General features: G+C 35.0%; 1 protein-coding gene and 1 long non-coding RNA gene across 2 annotated transcripts in view; both read left to right on the top strand.

Annotated features, from left to right (window-relative positions):
* LOC118921399 (uncharacterized) overlaps window positions 1-20,413 on the top strand; it is a 326,145-nt gene that overhangs the window by 199,214 nt on the left and 106,518 nt on the right. The window lies entirely within an intron of this gene.
* LOC130680146 (uncharacterized) overlaps window positions 1-20,413 on the top strand; it is a 95,195-nt gene that overhangs the window by 70,398 nt on the left and 4,384 nt on the right. The window contains exon 2 of the long non-coding RNA XR_008993186.1: window positions 19,517-19,606. This is a non-coding gene — a long non-coding RNA (uncharacterized LOC130680146). The remainder of the gene's footprint in view (window positions 1-19,516; window positions 19,607-20,413) is intronic.

Genomic DNA, 20,413 nt, shown 5'->3' with positions numbered 1-20,413 from the left:
ATATATATATATATATATATATATATATATATATATATATATATATATATATATATAGCAAGCATTAACAGATATAAAGGGAGAAATAGAGAGCAGTATAATAATTGTTGGGAACCTCAATAATCACTTTTGATAATAAATGATCACCATGAACGAAAATCAACATGGAACCTTCAGACTTAAAAGGTATGTTTCCCAATGGTTTTTTCAGACATGCACAGAACATTCCATCTAACATCAGTAGAGTACACATGCAACATTCTGCAGGACAGATTGTATGCTAGGCCACAAGACAAATCTCCACAAATCAAAGAAGATTGAAATCATATTAAGCATCTTTTCTTACCAACACAGTATGAAACTGGAAATTACAAGAGGAAAACTGGAAGAGCCACTATGGAAATTAAATAGCAAGTTCCTGAACAACCATTGAGTCAAAGAGGAAATCAAAAGGAAAAAAAAATGATACAAGTGAAAATGGAAACAAAACTTACCACACCTTACCTTATGCTATGCAGCCAAAGAATTACCAAAAGCAATTCTTTGTGAATTACTTTGTGACTTAGAATTTATAGTGATAAAATCCTAAGAAAAAAGAAAGATCTCAAATACAAAATCTTACTTTACACGTCAAGGGACTTAATGAAAAATAACAAAACTCAAATTTGATAGAAGGAAGTAAATTAAAAATTTTGGAGGGGGAATAAATAAAACAGACTAGGAAGGCAACAGAAAATATAAATTAAATAAATAAAATATTTTTTAAAACATCATATTGACAAAAGCAGACTTTAAGCCAGACAAAATCATAATTAGAGAAGACTCAAATAAAATAAAAAATAAGAGGATACTTTTAATGATATAACAGAAATAAAAAGGATCATAAGAAAGAACTATGAGTAATTATACACTAAAACATTTTATAATGAAGAAAAATGGGTAAACTCTGAAAATATAGCCTAGAAAACCTGAATCATTAAAAAATAAAAAGTTTACACACAACAGTATTTAGTACTGAGTCAGGGATAGAATCAATCATAGAAAATCTCCCAAATACAGAAATCCCAGAGACAGATGGTTTCACTGGTGGTTTCTAGCAAATATTAATGAGGAATTAATGTCAATATTTCTCAAACTCTTCCAAAAAATTGAAGAAGGAATTCTCTCAAACTTATTTTACTAGGCCAATATTAACCTGATACCAAATTAAGATATGATCACTAAAAGAAACTACAGGTGAATATGTCTAATGAATATAGATGCAAATTTTCAACAATATGAGAAAACTGAATTCAACAGCTCATGAAAGTGTTATACATCAAAATCGTGAGAATCAAGGATGTTCCAATATATGATAGTAAGTTGATACACCAAATTAATATAATGAAAGATAAAATCATATAATCACAAAGAATATAATAAAAAACAAATTTAGCAAAATAAAATACATTTAATCATTATCATGATTAAAAACTCTCAACTGATAACATGTACAAAGAATGTGCCCCAACATAATCAATATATATGGCAAGCACAAAGCTACCATTCCTTAATGGTTATAAATTATAAGCTTTTCATCTAAAATCAGGAGCAGAACAAGGGTATCCTTTCTTACCCCTCCTATTAAACCTTGCGTGGGATATCCTACCTAGAGCTATTAGGCAAGACAAAAGAATAAAAGACATTTAAGTTGAAAACATAGAATTAAAATAATTACTTGTAGCTAATATGGTCTTACATTAATTCTAAAGAATAAGACAAAAAAGAAAACCTGTGTAACTAATCAGCAAGTTCAGTAAAAGTTACAGGATATAAATTCTACATACAGAAATCATTTGTAATCCTATACACTAAAAATAAAACACCCAGAAAAGAAATGAAAACCATCCCTTTCACAATAGTACTGAAATCATTATCAAACCCAAAGACACACACAGACTAAAAGTAAAGGGATGGAAAAAGATATTTCATGCAAATAATTGGGAGAAAAAAGCAGGACAGGAGTAGCAGTACTTGTATTAGACTTCAAAACAAAGAAAGAGATAAAGAAGGACATTGTATAATGATAAAGGGGAGGTCCAACAAGAGGATATAACCATAATAAATATGTATGCACCCAACACAGGAGCACCTACATATGTGAAACAAATACTAACAGAATTAAAGAAGGAAATAGAATGCAATACATTCATTTTAGGAGACTTCAACACACCACTCATTCCGAAGGACAGACAACAAGACAGAAAATAAATAAGGATACAGAGGCACTGAACAACACACTAGAACAGATGGGCCTAATAGACATCTACAGAACTCTACACCCAAAAGCAGCAGGATGCACATTCTCTTCTCAAGTGCACATGGAACATTTTCCAGAATAGACCACATACTAGGCCACAAAAGGAGCCTCAGTAAATTAAAAAAGATTGAAATTGTACCAACCAACTTCTCAGATCACAAAGGTATAAAACTAGAAATAAATTCTCCAAAGAAAACAAAAAGGCTCACAAACACATGGAGGCTTAACAACATGCTCCTAAATAATCAATGGATCAATGACCAAATAAAAATAGTGATCAAGCAATATATGGAGACAAATGAAAACAACAGCACAATGCCACAACTTCTGTGGGACGCAGTGAAGGCAGTTCTAAGAGGAAAGTGTAGAGCAATCCAGGCCTGTTTAAAGAAGGAAGAACAATCCCAAATGAATGGTCTAACATCACAATTATTGAAACTGTAAAAAGAAGAACAAATGAGGCACAAAGTCAGCAGAATAATAAAGATCACAGAAGAAATAAATAAAATTGAGAAGAATAAAGCAATAGAAAAAAATTAATGAAACCAAGAGCTGGTTCTTTGAGAAAATAAACAAAGTAGATTAAGGCCCTAGCCAGACTTATTAACAGAAAAAGAGAATCTACACACATAAACAGAATCAGAAATGAGAACGGAGAAATCACTATGGACACCACAGAAATACAATGAATTACTAAAGAATGCTATGAAAATCTATATGCTAACAAACTGGATAACCTAGAAGAAATGGACAACTTCCTAGAAAAATACAACCTTCCAAGACTGACCAAGGAAGAAAGAGAAAATCTAAACAGATCAATAACCAGCAAGGAAATTGAATCGTTAATCAAAAAACTACCCAAGAACAAAACATCTGGACAAGATGGATTCACCACTGAATTTTTTCAGACATTTAGGGAAGATATAATATCCATTCTCCTTAAAGTTTTCCAAAAAAAACAGAAGAGGAGGGAATACTTCCAAACTCATTCTATGAAACCAGCATCACTCTAATACCAAACCAGGCAAAGACACCACACAAAAAGGAAACTACAGACCAATATCCCTGATGAGCAGAGATGCAAAAACACTCAACAGAATATTAGCAAACCAAATTCAAAAATACATCTAAAGGATCATACACCATGATCAAGTGGGATTCATCTCAGGGATGCAAGGATTGTACAACATTAAAAAATCCATCAACATCATCCACCACATCAACAAAAAGAAGGACAAACACCACATGATCATCTCCATAGACGCTGAAAAAGCATTCGACAAAATTCAACATCCATTCATGATAAAAATACTCAACAAAATGGGTATAGAGGGCAAGTACTTCAACATAATAAAGGCTATATATGACAAACCCACAGCCAACATCATACTGAACAGCGCGAAGCTGAAAGCTGTTCCTCTGAGATTAGGAAAAAAACGGGGATGCCCACTCTCCCCACTGTTATTCAACATAGTGCTGGAGGGCCTAGCCACAGCAATCAAACAATGCAAGAAATAAAAGGCATCCAAATTGGTAAGGAAGAAGTCAAACTGTCACGATCTGCAGATGACATGAAATTGTACATAAAAAACCCTAAAGAAACCACTCCAAAACTACTAGAACTAATATCTGAATTCAGCAAAGTTGCAGGATACAAAATTAATACACAGAACTCTGTTGCTTTCCTATACAGTAGTGATGAACTAGCAGAAAGAGAAATCAGGAAAACAATTCCATTCACAATTGCATCAACAAGAATACAATACCTGGGAATAAATCTAACCAAGGAAGTGAAAGACCTATACCCTGAAAACAACAAGACACTCATAAGAGAAATTAAAGAGGACACTAATAAATGGAAATTCATCCCATGCTCTTGGGTTGGAAGAATTAATATTGTCAAAATGAACATCCTGCTTAAAGCACTTTACAGATTCAAAGCAATTCCTATCAAAATGCCACCAGCATTCTTCAATGAACTTGAACAAACAGTTCTAAAATTCATATGGAACCACAAAAGACCCTGAATAGCCAAAGCAATCCTAAGAAAGAAGAGTAAATCCAGGGGGATCATGCTTCCCAATTTCAAGCTCTCCTACAAAGCCACAGTAATCAAGACAATTTGGTACTGGCACAAGAATAGACCCATAGACCAGTAGAACAAAATAGAGAGTCCAGATATAAACCCAAGCATATATGTGGTCAGTTAATATATGATGAAGGAGCCATGGACATACAATCGGGAAATGACAGCCTCTTCAACAGCTGGTGTTGGCAAAACTGGATGGCTACATGTAAGAGAATGAAACTGGATCACTGTCTAACACCATACACAAAAGTAAATTCGAAATGGATCAAAGACTTGAATGTAAGTCATGAAACCATAAAACTCTTAGAAAAAAGCATAGGCAAAAATCTCTTGGACATAAACATGAGTGACTTCTTCATGAACATATCTACCCAGGCAAGGGAAACAAAAGCAAAAATGAACAAGTGGGACTATATCAAGCTGAAAAGCTTCTGTACAGCAAGGGACACCATCAGTAGAACAAAAAGACATCCTACAGTATGGGAGAATATATTCATAAATGACATATCCAATAAGGGGTTGACATCCAAAATATATGAAGAACTCACGCACCTCAATCACCAAAAAGCAAATAACCTGATTAAAAAATGGGTAGAGAATCTGAACAGACACTTCTCCAAAGAAGAAATTCAGATGGCCATAGGCACATGAAAAGATGCTCCACATCGCTAATCATCAGAGAAATGCAAATTAAAACCACAATGCGATATCACTTCACACCAGTTAGGATGGCCATCATCCAAAAGACAAACAACAATAAATGTTGGCGAGGATGTGGAGAAATGGGAACCCTCCTACACTGCTGGTGAGAATGTGAATTAGTTCAACCATGGTGGAAAGCAGTATTGAGATTCCTCAAAAAACTAAAAATAGAAATACCATTTGACCGAGAAATTCCTCTCCTAGGAATTTACCCTAAGAATGCAGGAGCCCAGTTTGAAAAAGACAGATTCACCCCTATGTTTATCGCAGCACTTTTTACAATAGCCACGAAATGGAAGCAACGTAAGTGTCCTTCAGTAGATGAATAAATAAAGAAGATGTGGTACATATACACAATGGAGTATTATTCAGCCATAAGAAGAAAAATCCTACCATTTGCAACAACATGGATGGAGCTAGAGGGTATTATGCTCCGTGAAATAAGCCAGGTGGAGAAAGACAAGTACCCAATGATTTCACTCATATGTGGAGTATAAGAACAAAGCAAAAACTGAAGGAACAAAACAGCAGCAGACTCACAGAACCCAAGAATGGACTAACAGTTACCAAAGGGAAAGGGACTGGGGAGGATGGGTGGGAAGGGAGGGACAAGGGGGAAAAAGGCGATTAGGATTAGCACACATAATGTGGGTGGGGGCATGTGGAAGGCAGTATAGCACAGAGAAGACAAGTGGTGATTCTATAGCATCTTACTACACTGATGGACAGTGACTGTAATGGGGTGTGTGGTGGGGACTTGATAATGGGGGGAGTCAAGTAACCATAATGTTGCTCATGTAATTGTACATTAATGGTACCAAAATAAATAAAAAAGATTTATATTAAATAAATACAATAAAACAGTAGAAAGTATGAAGATATTACACAAAATATTAATGAGTAAAAGGCATTGTTTTTTCTTTTACAATTGAAGATTATAAAGCAATAAGCATAAGTATTACTAAAGTTTTCTTCTAGCCCATAGTATACTCTAGGCGGGCATTAAATATGAAACAAACATTTAAAAGAACAATTTAGTAATACATATTAAGAACCTTGAAAATGTTATTGTTATCATCTACTAATGGTACTTTTCAATGTTGATGATGTAGACATATAGTAATCAATTATTAAGTACTAATGAAAATTTTCATGCATGGGAGTTTGGGATTTCCTTACTTGCTTTCTTCCCTGTAATCCTCTCCTAGACCTGGTGAGCTAAGGAGTTTTATGTCAGTAGAGAAAGAAAAGAAATTTGCTAACAAAATAATATATCAGATCATTGCTAGAAGTACAAATTGACTGGGGATACTAATATTTTTGCATTAGATGCATCAAAGGCTGTACATTTTTTCCAGATTATCAAAATAAAATTGACATAAACAATGTGTAGTTTAAGTGTATATATATTGATTTGATACACTTATGTATTACAAAATGATCACCACCTTAGTGTTAATACCTTTATCACATCACTTAATTGCCAAAAATAACATTTACTTGGCAAATTTCAAGTATAAAATAAAGCATCATTAGCTGTAATCACCATGCTGTACAACAGATCTCAAGAACTTACACTCATCTTATGACTTAGAACATTTCCCCCACTCCCCAGCACCTGGTAACCATCACTCTATTTGTTTCTCTGAGTCTAGCTTTTTTAGATTCCACGTGCAAGTGATATCATACAGTATTTCTCTTACTCTGTCTGAATTTTTTCACATAGAATAGCGTTCTCAAGGTTCAGGCAGGCTGTCACTAATGGCTGGATGTTCTATCTCATGGCCTAAAGATGTTCCATTACATATATAGCCATACATATGATACATATGCTATATATGGTAATATACATACTATATGTATATGTTGGTATCACTATATTTTTATATATCACTGTATAATATATACAATTTCTTCATTAATTCACTTGTTGACAGACACATTGTTTTTGTATCTTATATCTTAGGTTGTTTATGTATCTTAGGTTGTTTTTACATCTTAGGTTGTTTATATATCTTATATCTTGTTTATATATCTTATATTATATATCATGATGCCTTCATTTTTGTTCTTCTTTCTGAATAACTCAGCAATGAACATCGAGAACTGATATTTCTGTGAGTGTCTGTTTTCATTTTATTTGGATGCAAACCCAGAATTGGAATGTCTGGATCATAATATTGTTGTATTTTAATTTTTGAGGACTTCCATTGTTTTCCATAGTGATCAAAACAATTTACATTCCCAAACCAGGACAAGTGTTTCCTTCATGTTCACCAACATTATCTTGTGCCTTTTTGATGATAGCAATTCTAACTGGTGTGAGGTGATACATCACTGGGGTTTTTGTTTAAGTTTTCCTAATGATTACTGATATTAAACAAATTTTCACATTCCTGGTGGTCATTTATATGTCATTTTTGGGGAAAAAAGCCTATTTAGTCCCTATGCTGATTTTTTAATCAGCTTGTTTGCTTTTTGCTATTGAGCTGTATTAGTTCTTCATATATTTTCGATATTAACCCCCTATCAGATACACATGGCTTGCAAAGATGTTCTCCCATTCCTCAGGTTGTCTTTTAATTTTTTTGATTATGTCTCATGCTTTTCAGTTTATGCTTTTTCAGATTATGTGCACAAGCTTTTCAGTTTGATAGAGTCAGACACTTATTTTTGCTTTTGACATTTGTGCTTTTAGTGTCCTGTATGGGAAGTACTGACAAAGCTAAAAGTTCCTCCCTAATGTTTTCTTCTTGGGTTTTTATTGTTTATTATGTTTAAATTAGTAATCCATATTGAGTTTAGTTTGTGACTGGTATCATGTAGGGATCCAGTTTCATTCTTCTACATTGGGTTATTAAGTTTTCCAAACACAACTTATTGAAGACAATTTCCTTTACCTATTGAGTATTCTTGGAACACCTGTCAGATATAAGTTGACCACGTATGTCATATATGTGAGGGTTTATTTCTGGACTCTTAGTTCTGTTCCATATCCTTGTGTCTGTTTTTATGCCAGTGTCACATTGTTTTGATTACTATAGCTTTGTAGTATATGTTGATACCCGAAAGCATGATGCCTTCATTTTTGTTCTTCTTTCTCAAATTTGCTTTGGGTATTTGGAGTCTCTTGTGGCTCCATACAAATTTTAGGATTTTTTCTATCTCTGTGAAAAATGCCATGGGAATTTAAGGGATTGCATTGACTCTATAGATTTTTATGTGTAAGACAGAGATTTGATAGTGTTAATTCTTCCAATTTTCTTTGATAGTGTTAGTTCTTCCAATAATTCATGAATATGGAATATCTTTCAATTTGTGTCTCCAATTTTTTTGATCAAACTCTTATATTTTTTCAGTGTACATTTCTTTCCTTATTATCAACATCCCCCGCCACAGTGTACATTTGTTACATTTGATGAACCTACATTGACACATTATAACCACCCAAAGTCTACAGTTTACCTTAGGGCTCACTCTTGGTTTTGTACATTCTGTGGGTTTATACAAATGTATAATGCCATGTATCCATCACTGTGGGGTGGGTGGATGAAATAGGTGAAGGGGATAAAGAGGCAAAAAATTCCAATTATAATATAAATCAGTCAAGGGAATGTAAATACAGTAGGGAATATAGTCAATAGTATTGTAATGCCTTTGCATGTTGAACCTTATTGTAGAGAGCATTAAAAAATGTAGATAATTGTAGAATCACTATGTTGTACACCTGAAACCCATATAATATTCTATGTGAACCATACTTCAGTAAGAAATAATATACAGAGGTTTCACTGCCTTAAAAATCTCCAGTGCTCTACCTGTTCATCCCTCCCACCTCCCCCAATCTCTTTCTCCATAGCTATACCTTTTCTTGAGTGTCATACAGTTGGAACAATACAGTATGTGGCCTTTTCAGATTAGCTTCTCTCACTTAGCAATATTCAGTTAAGTCAATCCTTGTCTTTTCATGGCTTCATAACTCATTTCCTTTTTAGTGCAGAATAATATTCCATTGTCTGGATGTACCATGGCTTATTAATGCATTCACCTACTGAAGGACATCTTGGTTGCTTTTAGTTTTGGCAGTTATGAATAAAGCTGCTGAAAACATCTGTGTGATGTATTTTGTGAGCACGAATTTTCAACCCCTTTGGGTAAATACCAAGTAGTGTCATAGTTATATTGTATGGTAAGAGTTTGGTTAAAAAAAAAAGCCAAATTCTCTTCCAAAGTGGCTGTAACATTTTGCATTCCTACTAGCCCTGAATTAAGAGTTCCTATTTTTCCACATCCTGGCCTGCATTTTGTATTATCAATGTTCTGGATTTTGGACTTTCTAATAGATATGTGGTGCCATCTTATTTGCTTTTCAGTTACACTTTCCTGATGACATGTATTGTGGAACACTTTTCCACATGCCTATTTGCTGACCGCATATCTTCTTGGGCATGGTGTCTGTCAATGTGTTTGCCCATTTTTAAAATCAAAGTGTGTGTTTTCTTATTGTTGATTTTAAGAGTTCTTTAATATAGTTTGGGTAACAGTTGTAGCTTTTGCTGTGGTTTGCATTCTTATTCCCTTGACTAAGCCTTTCACAGATCAGACATTTTCTATTTTAACGAAGCCCAACTTTCTCATTATTTCTTTCATGGATCATGCCTTTGGTATTGTATCTAAGTCATCAACATATCAAGGTCGGCTGGGTTTTCCTGTATGTTTTCTTTCAGGAATTTTATGTTTTTGTGATTGACATTTAAGTCTATGATCCATTTTTAGTTAGTGTTTGAAAGCGTGTGGTGGTTCTGTCTAGATTATTTTTCTTATATGTGGATGTTCATTAGCTCCTCCACCATTTGTTGAAAAGACTATCTTTCTTCATTGTATTGACTTTACTCTTTCATCAAAGATCAATTCAGTATATTTGTGTAGGTTCATTTCTTATCATTTACACGGAGCTGCTTGCCTATCCTTTACTGAACACCACTTTGTTCTGATTACTATAGCTTTATGGTAAGTCTTGAAGCTGAGTAGTATCAGTCCACCTCTTTCCTTCTCCAATACTTTGTGGACTGCTCTGGATCTTTTACTTCTCCTTGAAAGCTTTAGAATCAGTTTGCCTTTCATTATAACCTGCAGTATTTTTTAAATTTTTATTCTTTGGACATTTTAGCTAGGCTCCAACCTTAAGAATTTAATCCAGTTCATTTCCTTTGAACATTTTAATGCAGATGCATTAGTAGCTACTTCCCTGAATTTTTTTAGGTTTCTACTGAAATGTTATTATAATAGAAAATTCATCCCCATTCTTCCAGTATAAATAGTTATTGCTTGGTCACCATATTCTTCTTTTTAACTTTTTCTTTCATAGAATGGCACCATATGTTTATGTGTGCTTCCATTTTTGAAAGCATATACCTTAAAAGCTCCTGTTTTATAAGTGACAAATAGTTGATGCCTGTATTATATTTGTGGAATAAATAAAAGGCACTTACATAGATTAGATTATTAGCATTGTTTGCTCGATCCCTAAACACTGGCATTAGCCATGTACCTTGGAAAATATGATGTGGATGAAGTGGTAGTACGATAGCTCCGCCTAATACTGTAGGTCCCTCTCGGGGAGAGCTGGAACCTCCACCATGAGGTGTGTGCCCTGAGGAACATCTGGCCACTTGGGTGGTTAAAGGAGATTAAGAGACACATGGAACCAACCTGAATTCACATCTGATAAACCTGTAGAGTTTTGTGAAATAAATGCTTATAATTGTATGTTTCTGAAATTTTATGGCTGTCTTGTGTGCATCATTATAATAAAAACCTGACTCATATGGATACATAATACAGAATCCAAATGCAGAGCTTACCATATATGAAATATTACATCATTCAAGCAGTACAAACACTGCACCTGCTATCAAGGGAGAAGACTGTCTTCCATGCACCTAAGTAGTTGGACACTCTATTTAATTCACTGTGTGACTTGCTCTGGCAAATGGACTCTAAATAACAGTGAAGGATTCCACATCCAGAAAAGAAAGCTTTATGTGCCACCACCTAGTCACACTGCTAGTCCTGTGTCATGAGAGTCGTGACTCAATAGGCGCTAGTGAGCTTCCAACACAGGAAGCAAGAATAAAGATACAGAGCAAAGTTGCATTTGATGCACACAGTAGGTGCTACCGATGAGAAATATGCCCACACTGTGATACACTGAGGTTTAGAAATTGTAAGCCAATTAATACAGAGCTCAAGGCCACTTGCAGGGGTTTGAACCTACCACTGGGTGAACAACAGCAATCCCATTCTCCATGATTATCTCAGGAACATGCACATGACAAGGCTTTGTCCTGTCTGCTCAGATGTTATCTGGGGAGGATTCTGACAGTGAAGTTGTCCTACTCCTCTGATAGCTACCCGAGCTGCATTCTGCAGAAACTGTGAATTGTAGATGTGAAGCCTGGAAATGCTGCTCGTGTTTTTCCAGCCATACTATCTATATTTACACTGAAACTAATAGAAGTAGAGAAAAAAATTAAGGAAATTTATGAAGGCTTTTGTCACTGAATAAAACCATATGCTATACCAGCACCACCAAACATTCTGTAATCATAACACAAGTTTGATTTAAATTTTTACCTATTTATCATGGAAAGAAAATTTAACTGATTCACTAATATTGAGATTATATGCTACTTCTACTTTTTTATGAAAATACAGTTGGTGTACAATATTTTATTGGTCTCAAGTACACAACATAGTTATTTGACAGTAATTTATAGTATTAAATGCTTATCCCAAGTAGTGTATTTACTATCTCTCAACATAGAAAGAGGTTACAAAATTATTGATTATAGGCTCTATTCTCATCCCAGGCCATTTGCAAATAAATGCATGGACATAGAGGGTATTATGCTTAGAGAAATTAGCCAGTCAGAGAATGCCAAATACTGTATGATTTAACTTACAGGTGGAACCTAAACAAAACAAATCAAGCCAAATGAACAAAAACAGCACTAGATTCAGGCACTGAGAAGTAACTGGTGGTCATGATGGTGGAGGGGCTGGGATGGGTGGGTGAAAGAGGTGTGGAGATTAAAGGGGCTATTGTTGTTTCTGATAATGATTTCCAACCATTTACAATACATATGTATTCAATATAATTAATACTTGAAAGTACCTAGATAAAATATTGATTTACTCCATAAGGCATGACCCTAGAACAAAAATATCACAGATGTGTCCCATGAATAATATTGCTTTTGAAAGACTTCTTCAGATATCTATTACCTCTTTATAGTTCACTCAGTTTTAAATATATCTGCCATAGTGTATATTAACTATTTCTTCACTTTAAGTGAACAAAGCATGGCGGTATCTAAGATTTTTATTCATTGTTAAACTGGACCTTATTGATGATAATATAAAGGAACATGCATATATCTAAAAGTTATTCCTCCAGTAATTGTTCACTACATTTTAATTGAAGACCCTATTATTTTGTGTGTATCATACAATGGCAGGGTATTTCAAATTGTCTTTACTGACTTTTTATCAGTGTCTTTTAAATGATCCAACTGTGATTTTTTAATATTTTCTATACAGCTTTCATCAAGCTAATTGCATAATAAAATTGAACACTAGTCAAACTTTAAGACTGTTTAGCCCCAACTTATTTCTCACAAAATGGCTCATTTTTCTCTAAATTTGTACAAATTATTGTGTTTATAATTGTAAATACATTCCATTCCCCCATGCTTTACCCAAATCATATTAGACTCCTGACATTGTATTTCATTCCCTTGGGAATATGAGAGTGTTGAGAGAACTAGTAACATTTCTCATCATCTCTAATCAAGGATGATGAAAACCCCATGGAAGACAATTCTCAAATGATGCAGTGATCAAAGGAGAATAAAATCCCCATGCTTACACATTCTCAGGTTTAAATTACTTTGTTCAGTGCTTATTTCCTGGTGCCATATACAAGCAAATGCACATAGAAGATATTCCTTATTTAAATGCCTAGTTATTTAGCATAAACATTTCACTTGCAGCCCAGTGCCAGGAGCTAAAATTGCATTTGTTTAGTTACCTGGTCTTTGTGAACAGACCATTAATCACTAGGCAGGTAAGTAGCTATAAATGTGTGTATTTCTGCACATGGAATTTCAAATTTGTGACTATGGGACATCTCAATGCTTCAATTTCAAACATATATCACTGACATGTGAGAGAAACCGCTGCTTCCAAGATCTTCCAAATAATATAATTTTGTTGCATGGACAACACATCTTCCTAACTTGGTTGTATCTACAAAAGACAAACAAACTAATCATTTTAATTGCATTACCACAGTATCAGTGAAGGGATAAAGTCAGCCTTCTTTATATGCATATGTTTAATTTTTCAGCTTTTTGCATTCTTGTTACAAGTGGGCAATTTCCTGCAAATAATGATACAATGATAACATCTTGGTTGTGAAAGATTGTATCATGAATGTGGTTAACTGTTATCTAGAAATTCCCGTGAAATGATCATTTTGTGAAAGGCAATGCCAAATAATTGTGCAATCAAATATGCATTATTCTATTTTAAACACCTTTGTGAAAGCAAACTGTATGGACTCTTACCATCAATGCATATTGCATTTTGTTCCTTTTGAAATCCCCATCTGCACTTCATAAAGCATCTCCTTTACATTCTTCTTACATGAATATCAAAATACTTCACCATGTACCATAATTCATCATTTTGAAATAACAGATGACAGATCTGGATATCCAGTAGATAAACGAATAAGTAACATTGTCAAGTGTTCTTTTTATCTCAGTGAATTTTCTCATATGCCATGTAAGAAGGGCAAGGTACATAAAATGGTACATAAAATTTTAAATTCAATTACATACTTTTGAAGACACAGTGGAGTAAGGGAGGGTAGAAGTTCGGGTGGAAGAATGGAGAGAAGAGAAAGTTAGAGAGGGGAGAGAAGGATGGAGGGAGAAATGTAAGGACAAAATGAAGTAATATTGAAAAAACTGCCCAGAAGTTTGGAAGATGACCGGTAGGAAGAATATTAATATTTATTAATACTAGCTTTAATCTAACCATTGTTCTAAAGCAACTTGATAGTTAATTCCTTTTTTTTAAACTTTCAGGTGGGGATTAGAATCCAACTTCGTGGATGAGTAAAGCAGGCTCTAAATCACAAGCTTGCCCCAAATCACGAGCCTGTACCTGGCAGAACACAAATACAAACCTGTCTAACCCAAAATCCATGGTGGTAAAATAAATTTTCCCTTACATTTACAGTGGCTAACACTTTGTGCTTATACTGTGAATATTCCTGAACAATACAAAGCATGCACTCTATTCCCACATTTTCCCAGGGGCATAAAAGGAGGATGAGAGAGAGATGAGACATTTAAAATGTTGGCAATCTCTGCAATGACTTCTCATTTGAGTAAATCATATATAATGAACAGGCTTTGATCCGAAGAAGTAAGAAGTATTAGAAAGGAAAGATAATTAAGACCTGTTAGTTGGCTAATCTCTTGTAAAAACTAATCATCCACTCTTGAAAATCTCCTAAATAGCATCATATAGTTGCCCAGAGGAAGAAGTTCAACTACAGAATTTGCAAAATGGGGGGATCTAGGGTCCAACTGCTTTCAAAGAAATTTATTTTCCCAAGTTAGATCCTGGAACTGATCAATTTACCTGACTACCAAAAGAAAATTTTGATTTTTAAAAACATTGATCAATTTGCATTTAACAATATAAAAAGTATACATTTCATGTATGAAATAAATGCTTGAGATAGATGGATTATAATCTCAATTTTTCAAATGATGGAACTGAAGCTTAGAGAGACTTAAGTATTTCATTTCACTACATATAGCTAAGTAATGGAAGAAACAAAACCTCAGTACTGAATTTTGACTCCAAATCCCTTTCTTTCTGCACCAGAATGCAGTTGGCAACACATTAAATCATATGTGATTTCTGTGAGTGAATAGAAATATTGCAAAAACAAACCCAATTTTAAAGAGTTTGTACTTATTTTAGAGACAGAAAGACATTTAATAGTAAATGAGGCATTACCCCAGGAATAAGGTATAGGAAGGCAGCCCACATGTTAAGAGCCATAGTCATAATAAGGACCATATTGCTATGGAATGTAAAGAAGGATGACTGCATGGACTGGGGTGGCCAGTATGGCACAAAGATGAGAGCTTGTGCTTATAGCTTTGGGGAGATTTCCATAGGTTTTGTTTTTATGTTTTGAAATGTTTTGGTTGTTTTGTTTTCTGAAAATAATAAATTAGGAAAGAGTGGGGGATCCAGACAGCAAAAAGTGTGAACAAAGATATATTTATGAGAAGATTCAGGAATATGTCCTACAGTATGAGATTTGCAACACAAATTATTTAAATGAAAATACAAAAAGTTACCATTATATGAGCTTGTATTTATTTTTATCCCAATTAGAGTTTGCAGTCCTCACTAAGGAAAAAGCTATTGGATGTGAACTGAAAATCTCACTATTTTATTTTAGTGTCCAGATACTCAGCTGTTTTGCATAATGTTAGTAAACTCTATTCTTTTTATTTTTCTGTTTTCTGTTTATAATGCTTACCATGATGACGGATATCTATTGATGTGTTCTACTGTTAACAATGTTTATTCGTTTTTTTCTGTGTTGAACATACACTGAATTAATTTAAATGTTTAAATTAAAATAGATTTAAGCTATGGAACACATTTTTGTTGAAACCTTGACATGAAAGTGTATTTCCAATTCAGTATTCATTCACAGCTGTCATCCTTCCCAATTTATAAACCACCAGGTCCTCTTTTTATGAGCCTCACGATAAACAGATAATTGAAGACATGAATACTGCATGAAACCACAAAGCAATGTAAAAATTAAGTGAGAGACAATAATCTGACTAATTTAACTAAAGAATAGTTTGGCTAATAATAAAAAATATAATGTTTTTTTTTTTTATTGAAGGGTAATTGACAACAGTATTACATTACATTAGTTTCAGGTGTACAACACAGTGATTCAACATTTATATACATGATAATTCTAGGTACCAGCTATCACCATACCAAGTTGTTACAATATTTTGACTATATTCCTTATGCTATACATTACATCCCGGTTACTTATTTATTTTACAATTGGAAGTGTCTTTATATATATGTATATATATATATATATATATATATATATATATATATATATATTTTGTGAGGGTATCTCTCATATTTATTGATCAAATAGTTGTTAACCACAATAAATTTCTGTATAGGGGGGTCAATACTCAATGCACAATCATTAATCCACCCCAAGCCCAATTTTCGTCAGTCTCCAATCTTCTGATGCATAACGAACAAATTCTTACATGGAGTACAAATTCTTACATAGTGAATAAGTTACATGGTGAGCAGTGCAAGGGCAGTCATCACAGAAGCTTTCGGTTTTGTTCATGCATTATGAACTATACACAGTCAGTTCAAATATGAATATTCATTTGATTTTTAAACTTGATTTATATGTGGATACCACATTTCTCTATTATTATTTTTTTAAATAAAATGCTGAAGTGGTAGGTAGATACGAGATAAAGGTAGAAAACAGAGTTTAGTGTTGTAAGAGAGCAAATGTAGATGATCAGGTGTGTGCCTGTAGACTATGTGTTAATCCAAGCTAGACCAGGGCAATAAACATCCATGTATGCAGAAGATTTCTCTCAGAACATGAGGGGGGAGGTTCTAAGCCTCACCTCTGCTGCTCCCCATTTTCTCACCAGATGGCCCCCTGCGACTGTGCCTGTCTTAGGTTGTTCCTCCCTTGAGGAATCTTACCCGTCTCTGGCTAACCAGTCATCTTCCGGGGCCATACAGGGAAATGTTAAGTTGGTAAGTGAGAGAGAAGCCTTATTGTTTGAAAAGGTTAGCTTTTTACTTCTTTGGATATTTATGCCCTGTGGCTTCTATGCCCAGCATTTGTCTTGAGGTCTTTACCACTTGGAAGAATTATGATACTCGGTAAATTCGACATGAGGCACGAGTTCTATTTAAAGGTTGTGATTAGGTAGGAAGAAGAAAAGCTATAGAAGTAGCAGGCAGAAGAAAACCTGGGAAGATTGATTATTTCTTTGACATATCTTCTTGTAGAGTAACTTCAGCATGGATAGGTTTTAAACTACTAATTAAATTGTGCACACACATTAACATAATAGGAATATAGTTACCTAACCAAAGCATACCTGTAATTACCAGCCATCTCCAGTGAAACCAAGAAAACCAGTTAGGCACCTTAGGCAATTGTGAAAACTTATCTATGATATGGTGGATATTGTCCAACTGAACTTAAACAGTCTGAGAGAATTCAGATAAACTAGAACAACCCATTCCTGGGGACTGTTCATATCCCATATGTTCTTTTAACGATAAATAGTCTGTGGTTGTAAGATTTTGGAGTGCTACAATTTGCACTTCTCCTAATTCTTGGTTGAGTTCCAACAGTATAGATCCAGTCCAATTTGTTGTTTTACTGTATGCACAGGCCAGCTTAGATATCTCCTTCATCATTCCCATGGCAAGTCCAGGAACTGGTGGGATGAGTGCATCTACACCTGTGGCAGTGCGTGGATCTTTGTTGGAGTTTTTTTTTTTTTTGCTGATCATCTTCTGTCATGAGTCTTCCCGAGATTGCTGATGTTGGAAGTTCTTTTTCATATCGTATCTTAGTTCATTTTCGGGGTAGCCAAATTAGGCTTTGATCCTCTGTATAAACACAAACAGACCCTTTGCCTACACTTTTATATGCCCTTTATATCATTGTGTAGAACTCATTAGAGGTCACCACATAGGAACTGCTTTTTTTTTTTTAATCATTAATCTACACTTACATGACGAATACTTTGTTTACTAGGCTCTCCCCTATACCAGGTCCCCCCTATATACTCCTTTACAGTCACTGTCCATCAGCGTAGCAAACTGTTGTAGAATCACTACTTGTCTTCTCTGTGTTGTACAGCCCTCCGCTTTCTCCCACCCCGCTATGGATGCTAATCTTAATACCCCTCTTTTTCTGCCCCCCCCTTATCCCTCCCTACCCACCCATCCTCCCCAGTCCCTTTCCCTTTGGTACCTGTTAGTCCATTCTTGAGTTCTGTGATTCTGTTGCTGTTTTGTTCCTTCAGTTTTTCCTTTGTTCTTATATTCCACAGATGAGTGAAATCATTTAGTATTTCTCTTTCTCTGCTTGGCTTGTTTCACTGAGCATAATACCCTCCAGCTCCATCCATGTTGCTGCAAATGGTTGGATTTGCCCTTTTCTTATGGCTGAGTAGTATTCCATTGTGTATATGTACCACATCTTCTTTATCCATTCATCTATCGATGGACATTTAGGTTGCTTCCAATTCTTGGCTATTGTAAATAGTGCTGCGATAAACATAGGGGTACATTGGTCTTTCTCATACTTGATTGCTGCATTCTTAGGGTAAATTCCTAGGAGTGGAATTCCTGGGTCAAATGGTAAGTCTGTTTTGAGCATTTTGATGTACCTCCATACTGCTTTCCACAATGGTTGAACAAGTTTACATTCCCACCAGCAGTGTAGGAGGGTTCCCCTTTCTCCACAGCCTCGCCAACATTTGTTGTTGTTTGTCTTTTGGATGGCAGCCATCCTTACTGGTGTGAGGTGATACCTCATTGTAGTTTTAATTTGCATTTCTCTAATAATTAGCGATGTGGAGCATCTTTTCATGTGTCTGTTGGCCATCTGTATTTATTTTTTGGAGAACCGTCTGTTCAGTTCCTTTGGCCATTTTTTAATTGGGTTATTTGTTTTTTGTTTGTTGAGGCATGTGAGCTAAAAATATAATGTTTTATAGGACTGTTTTACCATATTTTTCAAGAGAAGAATTGAAATCCTTACAAGGAATGTTCTTGTGAGGCTGAAGAATTTGGAAGTTAGAGTGTGATCAGGAGCTGCATATGTAAACAAAGCTTTTCCAGCGCTGAATGAAGGCTCACACTGCTACATGAAACTGCATCAGGCAGAGGGTTTCTAATGTGCATATGACCCCTGGGATCCAGTGCATAATTTCCTCATCACCAAGATTAATATCCATATCCCCATTTGTTCTTGAAAGCTGATTGTATGGTCTGAAGAACGAATGACAATGATTCGTGGAGAACTATGTGTGAAATGCTCATTATATATAGAAAACTCTAGACATATGAAGTGAGAAAAATATCTTAAAAACATCAAATAACTTAGGAGAATTATGTTCTACTTGTCAATATAGAACACATATACACCTATGCCTATGGTGATTGAAGCCTCCATGTGCAATGCTTTTCATTTTTAACAAACTTGATTACAGAGTTCTGCTTTGTTCTAGGGATCAGAGAGCTGAAGCCAATGGCAGAAGGTGGAACAAAATCAATCTGATTAGTTTTATTCCACTAGAGAACCATCACCGAAAGTGCTGGTAAAGTACCAATAAGCAATTATTTTTCATTCACTTCCTTTGCTTTGAAAGAACGTGTATCCAAAACATATTAAAAAGGAAAACATATCTAACCATTTCATGCCATATATCACTAGATAAAATAAGACAAATATCATTTGATCAAGTCACCATTTTTCCTGAAATTCTTTAGGTAATATGAACAATGCTTTTGATGGGTTAAGCTCTACATCATCCACTGTTAACTGTGAAGTAGTTTCCATATTATATGCTTCTACTTGTACCCCTGTGAATATTCCAAGGGAATATGTGGAGAATCACACTGTAACTGACTTCATTCTTCTGGGTCTGCTGCAGGACACCCCAACGCACTTCTGTCTCTTTGCACTTATCACTGTAACTTTCCTTTTCACGCCAAAAGGAAGCAGCGTTGTAATCCTGCTGATTCTGGTAGACGCCCATCTTCATACCCCTGTGTATTTCTTCCTTTGGCAGCTCTCTCTCATTGACATCCTCTTCACGCTTGCCATTGTGCCCAAGATGATGACTGACTACCTTCTGCATAACATAGTCATCTCTCCTTCCGGCTTTGGCACCCAGATCTTCCTGGGATTGGCTCTGGTTGGGGTTTAGTGTATCCTCTTGGGCTTCATGTCCTATGACCGATATATTGCCATCTGTAAGCCTCTGCATTATCCTCTCCTCATGAACTGACCCCTCTGCAGGCAGATGGCTGTTGGCTCGTGGGCCAGTGGTGCTTTCAATGCTTTGACATATACTGTCTACACCATGAGATTCCCCTTCTATGGACCCAGAGAAACCCACCAT

Source organism: Manis pentadactyla, chromosome 13 (genome assembly GCF_030020395.1).
Source record: "Manis pentadactyla isolate mManPen7 chromosome 13, mManPen7.hap1, whole genome shotgun sequence".
NCBI classification, from domain to species: Eukaryota; Metazoa; Chordata; class Mammalia; order Pholidota; family Manidae; genus Manis; species Manis pentadactyla.
This window is presented reverse-complemented; position numbering and strand designations above follow the sequence as displayed.